The sequence below is a fragment of the Notothenia coriiceps genome, unplaced genomic scaffold, assembly GCF_000735185.1.
Source record: "Notothenia coriiceps isolate Sejong01 unplaced genomic scaffold, NC01 NC01_scaffold00008660, whole genome shotgun sequence".
In the NCBI taxonomy this organism is placed as follows: Eukaryota; Metazoa; Chordata; class Actinopteri; order Perciformes; family Nototheniidae; genus Notothenia; species Notothenia coriiceps.
This window is the reverse complement of record NW_011341361.1, coordinates 38093-48575: the sequence shown is the minus strand read 5'-3', so window position 1 is coordinate 48575 and position 10483 is coordinate 38093.

Genomic DNA, 10483 nt, shown 5'->3' with positions numbered 1-10483 from the left:
TGAAAGTATCATTCTTACCTCTCAATTGTCTGTATATGAATCGTAGAGTTTAACTTAAGCTTAATCACAAAAATAATAAACCGAGGGAGGTTGTTCGACACACATAATTAAATACCTGACATTTTTGAAAACTAACTCATGTCCCATAGTCTCAGCACTTTGAGCCTATGCAGAGAGTTTGTTTTCATTGGTTGTTGCTGAATCCCCTGTTAACTGAACCACAGTGGAGGGGGCAAAAGAAAACATCTCATACCCGGGGCTTATTCTGTAGTGATTTCTTGAGCTCAGGGATCTGGGGAAGCCATAATTAGCTGGTGGTCTGTTTGAACAGTGTGAATGTGGAGCTGTGGGACGCATGCACCATATTCCCAGATGTCCTCTGAGCCACAGGTCAGCATGGGAGTCTCTGCAGGTGCAGCAGTAGCTACCCCAAGAGCTCACTGATAAAAGGGTTGGATACGGGTCATAAAGCAAAAATGAATAGCCTGTGATAGTAGTACAATGCAAAAACAAATACATTTTAGCAGGCACTTGTGATGTTAAACTCAAAGCGGTCCTATGTTATAAGGTTCTTTCTAAATATTCTAAATTATACAAATGTTCAATGTTCACTTTCTATTTCTTCTGTTTTAACGTTTCATAACAAATTGCATTGAAATCATATGTGATCAGGTTGTGTTACAAAATACATTTTCTACTGAAACACCAAACCTGAAACATTAGTAATTAGAGTTTTTATTTTTTTTGAAAATTGAGGTTTATGTAGACATTAGAGGCTGAGGAGCAACACATATCGAACTGCAGAAAAAAAGGTCTCCATGAGCAAAATCTGAAAAGCTTGGACTCTTAGCTATTGAACACTTGCCAAAAGTATAAATATAAATATGTGTATTTTCTGGACTTAAAGGGGCGCTAAATGAATACAGGCACCCAAAACAACCCTTTGTATATCAGTTACTTGTTACCCTGTGTTACCATGAACTATGAAACAAAAAGCAGAGAAAAGTCTTGATGAATTGAAGTTTATGGTGGCCATGTTTAACAACAGCAAAACGATATATATACATTGTCTATAACTACTCACACAGCTTGTGTTATAGAATAAAGTTAATCTAGTTTGCTGTTGTTACATTTTGCCCATTATCTTAAATTCAAGATTTTTTCTAGGTTTTTGGATACTTAGTTCACATGAAGGCATTGCGTGAAAAACGTTTTTTTATTCCTTTAAGCCAAAGGTTCCCATCCCATGAATGTTTTTAAATGTCACGTAGAAAAAGCTCAAAGATGGCACAGTGAAATACTGTAAAGTCCCAAAGGAATGGGCTACTACACGTTGTGCTTTCATAGATAAAAGAAACCGACACACTCTTTATCATAGTGCGTTCCATATCTCTCCATAGGGCTGTTGAGGGATGATTTTGGAAGAATTACTGTGTTTTTGCTTCACGGGTTGCGTGCGGAAGGTAAAACCATCAGCTCTGACCCGAGGTCCTCGCCTGCAATCGGGGGGGAATCGATTCCCACCCTTAGATCACCGTGGCCGTGTTATCTTAAACTTGAGGCTGTTGCTCTGACAAAGAGGAATGTCACCTCTGAGGCTTCAAAACACACACACACACACACACACACACACACACACACACACACACACACACACACACACAGGAAAAAGAGACTATATTTGCAAGTCTGGTTTCCATTAGAGCTAATTATCTGTGTTTCATCTCAACCTAAAGCTGTTAGTGTGTGTATTTGCAAGTGTATAATGTGTCTTTGTATTTGAGCGTTAGTCTTTTATTTGTGTTCTGCTGTTGTTTAATCATAATCCCAATTTTCTGAAATACAATAAAATAGTGCTTTGCATATCACTGCAGCATCTCCATCTTAAGTCATCCATGACAGCAAACTTGGTGAAGATACAGCACAGATACTCATTTGTTTTTGGCATACAGCAGAACTTTTGAGCATATTTAATGGTCATACAAGGTTGATTTCTCCTTTTCCAAGCGTTTTCTGTATGTTTGTTTATAATGCACACGGTATTGAATATGAATTCATTGGTTTCAAGGGGCACCTTATCAATATGGTGTATTGCATAGAGAAGAAATAAATCCAGAAACATATAAAAAAGTTTGGGGATTTTTTGGAGTTAGTGAATTCAATAATGTATCAACTAGCACAAATAGCCAAACATCATCCCAAAACAATCACAAACCAGCCAAATGCTTGATTTACTGGGGGTGGCTGGAGGTTCTCAGCAACATAGTACTTCTTTTAAATATAAGATATCAATAGAGAAGTAATATGGGGAGAACTCAGCAGAGTATTTAACACTTTGAAAGAGATAGCCTTGTTTTTAAGAGTTAGGGGCAATGTTAAAATAAGCAGGAAGTAATAGAGTGACAGGAATGACAGAAAGGAAGTCGGGGCAGAGCAGCGCAGTAACATAATGAGCTCTCACACATTCCCTGAGGACGGTGCCAACTTCACCCATCACTCCCGACCTCTGACCTCTCAAAGTGACCCCCTACCCAGTCTACAGCGACCCCCAGCTGGACCACGAGCCACCACATTTACCTCCACAAAGCAGCCACTCAGTTCACTAATACCTATCAGATGGATGGACAGAGGAGTACAGGGAGAAGGGGAATGGATTGTGAGATAGGAAGGAAACATGACCAAGCTCCGAAAAGAACGTACAAGTGAGAAAAAGAAGAAGCGAACTCGGAGAAATGGGAGCAGGAAGGAGGGAATAACTTATAGGAATCCTCTCAGCGCTCCTGCCCGAGGCTGTTTATCTTCCAGATTGAGTTAAGCGCAAGCGTCTTATAACCCTCCACATACCAGACAATATCACAGTGACCCCGTTTTACTAACATAAACATATGCGCTTTATCAAAGACACGGCACGGTTCATTCAAACACATGGGCTCTTTCTCCTAACTTAATTTACCTCGCCTTATACAAAGTTCCTTTATTGGATTTGAGTTTTCTACTTCTGGCTTTAAATGGGGAACTTTAGGGGGTCTATTGATGGAGATTGAAAGGTTTTCTCCATGTTTACCTTATGAAATCACAGTGGTCTCTTATCATGCACGCATCTATGGACTATCAGCATGGGAAACCCTGAGGTCACACACAACACACTGTGTTTTTTCCACAGAGAGAGACCATTGTTTGACTGAACATAGGAGGTCCATTCACAATGATAGGAGTGTGGCTGTCAATGGGGAAATGTATGTTTCCTTGTTGTGTTAAAAGAAGAGAGAATTGTCCTGACTCTGCCAGTCGGCACCTCCGGGTCTGAAAAGTGAAGCCTATGCGAATTCTCATTTAACTTGAATAAATAAATAAAAATGTCCAGCAGGGGATAATCTTTGTTTGCAAAAAGAATTCTGATTGTATTGAAGGAAATCAGAAAATGTGCCTACTTCTCATCTGATTTATAACTCTAGTTTATCAATACATCATGATGTTTCTTTTTAATTATTCAATTTAGTGCAAAATATATGATAGCAGTTTTTGCCTTCAAGCATGTGATTGACAGTTTGCTACCACTGTTTTGTCTAGTCTTCAACCCTTTCACAGTGTGTTTAAAGTTCATGAAAAAAAAATTATTCCCCCAAATTGTTCCTAGCTTCTCTCTTGTGTAGCGACAGCCGAGACATTAGGCAAGTTTATAAAACGTTGGTACATAAACAAATGGGTCACATCATAGTGACATCCACAGTCTTTGGAGGCTGCACAGAGATCTGACACACACCCAACCACCCACCCCCACACACACACACACACACACACACACACACACACACACACACACACACACACACACACACACACACACACACACACTCACAAGGGTAGTGTGAGGGATGGCTTGGCAGTAAGACTCAGTCCAGCCTCAGTGTTGGTCTAAGGGGAGCTGCGCTGGGAGAGAAATAGCCGTTGAAATGTGCAGCCTTCGCTCTGGTGTTCACTGTGGGGTGGTCTCTCTCTCTCTTTCTTTCTTCCTCCACCTTCTTCATTTCTCCGTCCCCCGTACTTCTCTCATTACTTTGAGGTGGTCTGTTTCTGTCGCTCCACCTCTTAGTTTCTCCCTTTTTCCCATCCCAAATCTCCCTAGCTCTTCATTATATGTTCTCCTCTTATCTGTCACATAATCTCCTCTGCTCTGTTTAATAATTCCCCACCCTCATTTCCTCCTCCTTTTCAAACTCCTTCTCTTGTTTACGCTTTGTGTTTACCTCCACACACAAATACAAAAACACTCATCATGCTTGCCTATTTACCCAATAATGTGTGCCAAAAGTATCTGTGTGCTGTGCCAGAAAGTGTGAGTTTAAAGGAAGAAATGGAAGTTGAGACGAAAAGAAAGATGCTGGGACTGCAAGAAAACAAAGTCCTGCTGATGCAGTGATTATCGCTGGCCTGCATTTTGTAAGCCATTTGTCCTCTAAACCAGTATGTTTTAGGGGGTTTCTTTACTTGGCAGTTTAATATTAGAACATGATGTTTGCTTTTCTGTCTGTCTCCTTTTCCTCGTTCTCAGAAGGTGTTGGTTGTGTGATTTTATAAGCCTGGCGTTTGGTGTCACGTGAACCAGTTGCATGTTATTTTAAAGATCCTGTAAAACAGGCCGAAATGCCTCATAATTCTCTTCCCCTGGCTGCTTAACTTTCCAACTTCCCATGTCTCTTTCTCACACACACACACACACACACACACACACACACACACACACACACACACACACACACACACACACACACACACATACACACACACACACACACACTCAGACTCAGTCATGGCACGCAACTAACAGGGAAAGTGTAAAGTAACACCACCTCTTTTAAAAGCAAAGAAAAAACAGGCAAAAGGTCTTGTAGAGACCAAAAGCACATATAAATGCAAGGAAGGACACATTAACGGAAGAGATGCATGTGGTAGAGTTATAAATAGTTAGATCATCTGGAGTACATTAGAGGTATAGTGTTTAAGTGAACAGGTCCGTCACCTGCAGCCACAGAAACCTCAGAGCGGATACTGCCAAGCCTCAAACTGGGCACACACACACACACACACACACACACACACACACACACACACACACACACACACACACACACACACAAAGAGTCGAAGATAAATTGAGAGAAAAACAATCATGCAAAGTTATTTAGCAAAGCTTTAAGTTCTGAATAGATAGACATGTTGAGAGTTATGTGAGAAAGGGCCTCATATACAGTAACACAACCATGCCGCTCCTCAGATTTAAGATAAACACTAATGCACAGATTAACACACAAATATTGGGAATGTTTTCAAGTAATACAGGCTGTGCCCAGAGTGAGTAAAAGCCAACGTGTTGCTATTAAAACCTTCATTATACTTAATCACCTAAAACCCTGCTTTATAAAGTCATCAACTCCTTCACATGTATTACCTGTATTTGTTCTAAATGGCTGTTTACAGGGATTTGCACCTTGGACATCTGTAAGTAACTGCTCTATATAACCAAAGTAAATTGGTTTATTTTTATATATTACAAAGTCCTGCTTTCACTGCATCTTCTTTCCAAGTTTGCCACAAATGTAAGGCCCCCAAAATCAGGAGTTGGTGCAGGAAGTGGACCCTCCCCCCATAGCACATTTACACTCACACACTGAAACCTGAGACACAGGAAGTGGTCCTGCGCAACATCATGTCAGGGCAGATTAATTATTCACCATTTGAAGAAATGCACTTTTTTCTCTTCTCCTATAGTTTCTTCCTCCCCCTCTACTCCTTGTCTTCCTCTCTCCATTTATTGTTTTCATTTCAGGTTCTCCAGAGAGGAACAGTCAAGGAGACAAAAAGCTCTGCTACCTGCGTTATCTCAAAGTGAGCTGCGTTCAGACTCAAAATGAGCTGCTGCTGCTGTGGTTGCTCAGGCCCCAAATTCCGGGAAATATTCTCCTGCGGTGTTCCCTGAAGACTTGCGGTATTCCTGCCCACAGTATCCCCACAACTCTTTTGTGGAATTTCCTAAATGGATGAAAAGCAGGTTTTATTTGAACTCTTTTGAAAAGTGAAACACATATCTTCCTTATCTCTCCATGGCAGGGTTATTTGACTGTATAAACACAACTGTGAAAAGGCTGAGAGAGAATAAAAAGAATGATTCAGTGTTGGTTTTATAAGAAATACATTGAACAAACAATAAAACCGCCCAGTTAACATACTGTGGGCGATTAACACTGTAAAACCTCCTTCCAGGGACCTCACTAGCTATTTTAATTGGTTAAACAAGTCCACAAGTCAAAACAGGATAAAACAAAGAGACTTGTATTTTTAGAATTGTATTTAATAAAACATGATCCATGGATTAATTGGTGTTAAACAACAAGATTTTACATTTCTTCTTGACCATAAACTGATCTGAGACTCACAAGATCAAATTGAGAAATTGAAAAGCTAATATTTCTTACTTATATGTTTTATATATAAAACACAGTATGCCTCTCATCCTTTTTTGTAATTACTGTTCATTAGCCGTCCCAACACGACACAAACTTCACCTCAACATAGAATGGAAAACAAGTGTAATACTGCTTGTGCATGTCAAGTCCATGCTCAGCATTTGCCAACAAACGAAGTGTATTTGTGTTGATAACAGAATACAAGCATACAAAAACACTTTTAAACATTTGACATCAAACAGCAGAACTGATTCTTTAGGGGTTATTGCAAATATTGTCTTGTTGAGTGGTAATTTATCAAATAAGCTGGATGAAATAATGTAAATAGTTGATGAAAATACTTTTAAAGAAGTAAATTGTCATTGCAACTGCCACTCCATTAATTGGTCTTATTTGGTAACATGCAAGTTGGGAAGTGATCTATGGACATACGTATTTATGTTGGAACTTATGACTGTTTCCCCCTGGTCATTATAGTTGATCCTGAAAGTGTTTCACTTGTATTGACTTTTTACTTCAATAATTTACAGAACTGTTCCTGTTATATTTTTATTATTTTTTTGTGACTAACATACATGTAATCTAGGAGTTGATATGGCTCATTTTGTAGGCAAGGTCATCCATAAGTCCCACACATTTGATTTTGATCCCTATCTCTCCTAATGACTTGTTAAAGCTTCCTTAAGAAAGAAAAAAACAGAACGTCAATACTTGCCATAAGTGTTTATATTTAACTTACATTGCATTATATACTCAAATATAAAAATGCAAAAGGCTAGACCTCGTTATAGGTAATGTTTTTTCTTTTTTTGTTACTTCTTACTCTTATTTAATAATGCATTGTAGTAAGCATGCAACCTCCCTTGGCCTTCTGTGCAGCGCTGTGATGTAACTGTGAGCTCTGCTATCTTTACAAAAGAATCACAAGGCTTGTTATTCTGTCTTTGTGCAATTTCATACCAAATGTTATTCACTGAAAAATATGTTCCCCACAAGGACAGTAAACTTTCCAGCTTCAGCGGTTAGAATGGGACCACAGGGATTTGCACACAGCGCTAAAATGACACAGTCGTCGTGCACCAGGAAGTGTCCACTCTGCTCCTCCTGCCTGTGACTCTGTGGATTATTGGGAGGTCAGGGGGGAGAAGGTTGTGTTAAGTAGAGTTTGGAGGCGCAGCGGGCAAACACACTTTCCCCTCAGGCGAGTGGTCAAGGGACAATTGAGGGCACACACACTCAACCTCATGCACACATATCCTGGAGCGGTTTATTCTGAGGTAAACATCTTGCCCCATTAATACCCACAGAGCCTCGGGCTACTTGGCCCACTGGCCTACCCTGGTGACCCTTGTTACCGTGGTGATTAGATATAGGGAGGCTTCATCTGCAAACATTTAGCCAGTGTCACCCCTAATCTAATTCTGTCACCCTGCTACCGCAGCAGCAAAAACACACAAACATGAAATTAAGGACACACATTGTGGCACATAATTTACAACTGACAAATGAATACATCATAATGTCCCTGCTGCTGTGAGGTGGAAATGTTCAAACACTGATCTATTTTTATGAGTTAAAATGACACTGCCTAAAATATGTTTTGAGTAACTAACTCTCACCCAAGGAAATTGGAAAATGTATATATTTCACATCTCGATAGTGAACAAAGTGATGAGTGTTGAGTATGAACCCTATGGCTTTCCACACTGTCCATAAGTGTTTCAACACTCATGTTTTTGCCAAAATCCGGCTTGAGACACACCTTTTGTTGGAATGTAGTTCTTTGTCAGAGCAATGCAAAATAGTGAATTAAGCCCTGTGAGTTTGTTATTTATCTATTTTGTCATCAGATTTTGAACTAACTACAGTTAAACACAGTTTCACATTTAACGGTTTTACAAAATCTTCACAAAATCCCAAAATGCCAGGCTTAAAGCAAGACTGCTTTTCCTGTATTGTAATAGGTGACATTTTGAAGGTTGAACAATAAATGATATGTACCTATAACGTGCATTTCCCTTTGTCGTTAAATTACGATTGGCTGTCACATTCCACCTCCTGACCCCTGACCTCTGACACACAGGTCCTCCTCCTCCAGGCAGAACCACCGTGGACACTGTGCCTCAGGTCACTCGTGGGCTTACTAAGCAGAGAAAAACAGTGTGTTACGTCTGGAAATAAGTAAATGGCTCCATTAGGGGACACACATTTTGAGTTGTCAAGCAGCTGTTATGACATAAAGTCATCCATCAGTTATGAAACAGGTTAATTTTCTTAATATTCTTCAATGTGCTGCTATCGGGATGTACACACACCATCTTTGGTCTCACTCATGAAGGTTAGGGAGTAGGTAAGCCATACTGTAGGTCTCTCTTAAATAATAATAAGGCTCTCATACTAGCTTTTGCTTGCTTCAATTATTCCTACATTCATATACTAGACATTGAGAGACACCTTTCTACTGCATTTTTCATTTAAATGATGTTCCTGCACTTTGTATAAATACACTAAAGGAAGTTGATCTAAAGTTAATGTAAGGCTCCAGCTGCCTGAGTTTTTGAAATATATTAAACTTACATTCACAGTTGAAAAAAGTGGAAAGCTGTCAACAAAAAGGTATTTTGGTATTTCTTTGCTAAAAAGACTGTAACCTTCAAAGGTATTCGATGGATTTCATGTATTTGGAAAACTGAGAGGACATGGATGATTCAGAAAAAGTTTTGAATACATTTTGAAAAAAAACGGATTTCTTAATGGCAAATGTGATCAGGAGTTATGATAACGGCAACAAATACTACTGCTACTTGACTTTCATTTTAAAACAGAATTGACCAACTGTTAACCTGTTGTAGAGGCTAAGCCAACGCTTTAAGCCTCTGAGGATCCGCTTTGTGGGTGTAATTGACGCAAACAAAGTTTGCTGCCGAATAAAAGTCAAAAACAAAGTTTCTAGTTCGAAACAGTCCATTTATTTCCATTTGTACTGGTTTCCATTTTTTTAATTTAATTTTCAATATTACCGTTTACACAATACCTTTGCTTTGCTTGTAATCCCGTGTTTGTGTGTGTGCTCCTTGTGTGTGTGTTCTCCGTGTGTGTGTGTGTGTGTGTGTGTGTGTGTGTGTGTGTGTGTGTGTGTGTGTGTGTGTGTGTGTTCTCCGTGAGTGTGTGTTCTCCTTGTGTAACTCCAAAAAAGGCTAGTTTTTGACTTTTATTCGGCAGCAAACTTTGTGTGCGTCAATTACACCCACAAAGCGGATCCTCAGAGGCTTTAAAGTGTTGGCTTAGCCTCTACATATAGTCAAAAACTGTATGGCCTTCCGGCGGAACCTCTCACCACCAAACATAGGTTCCTACCTTTATACCCACAGATGTTAATTGGCTCCTACAATATATTTATACCCCCCCTCGGCGGGTCTCTTTTTTTTCACGACACTGTGTCTCAGGGCATCTTAATATTTAAGAACCTATTAATGTGTTATACCAGATTAACGGGAATAATCTCAGCTAAATGACGATACAAACCATTTTTACCAAAACGAAACACAAGCCTCATAAGAAGCATCTAAATGACCCCTGAGCGAAAAATGCTAACGCACTTTGGCACAGAACTCAAGATAAAGATACCCTTATTACTTATCGTAGCTGCACATACAAGATATTCGATTAAAGCTGCTTGTGTGTGTATGTGTATCATTACTACTCTTGTGTGTCTTGTGTCTCGTATTGCTATTGATGATCCTACACGTTGTGTATTCGATTGAATGAGCTAAAAATGTATTTACTTAATACCTATAAAAATGTAGATGTCTTTGTAATAGTGGATACTAATTGTCTATGTGTCGCCTAATGTGTCGTTATGTTTATTCTGTGTATTGTATTTTTCTTTATATTGTGATGTCCTTTCTGCTTAGTGTGTTTTTGAGTCATTCTCTGTCTTCTGTTTCTGTTATTGTGTGGGTTGTCTGTGCTCTCAAGCCTAGCCAGAGGTCACCTACTATGATATGGATTATATTTCA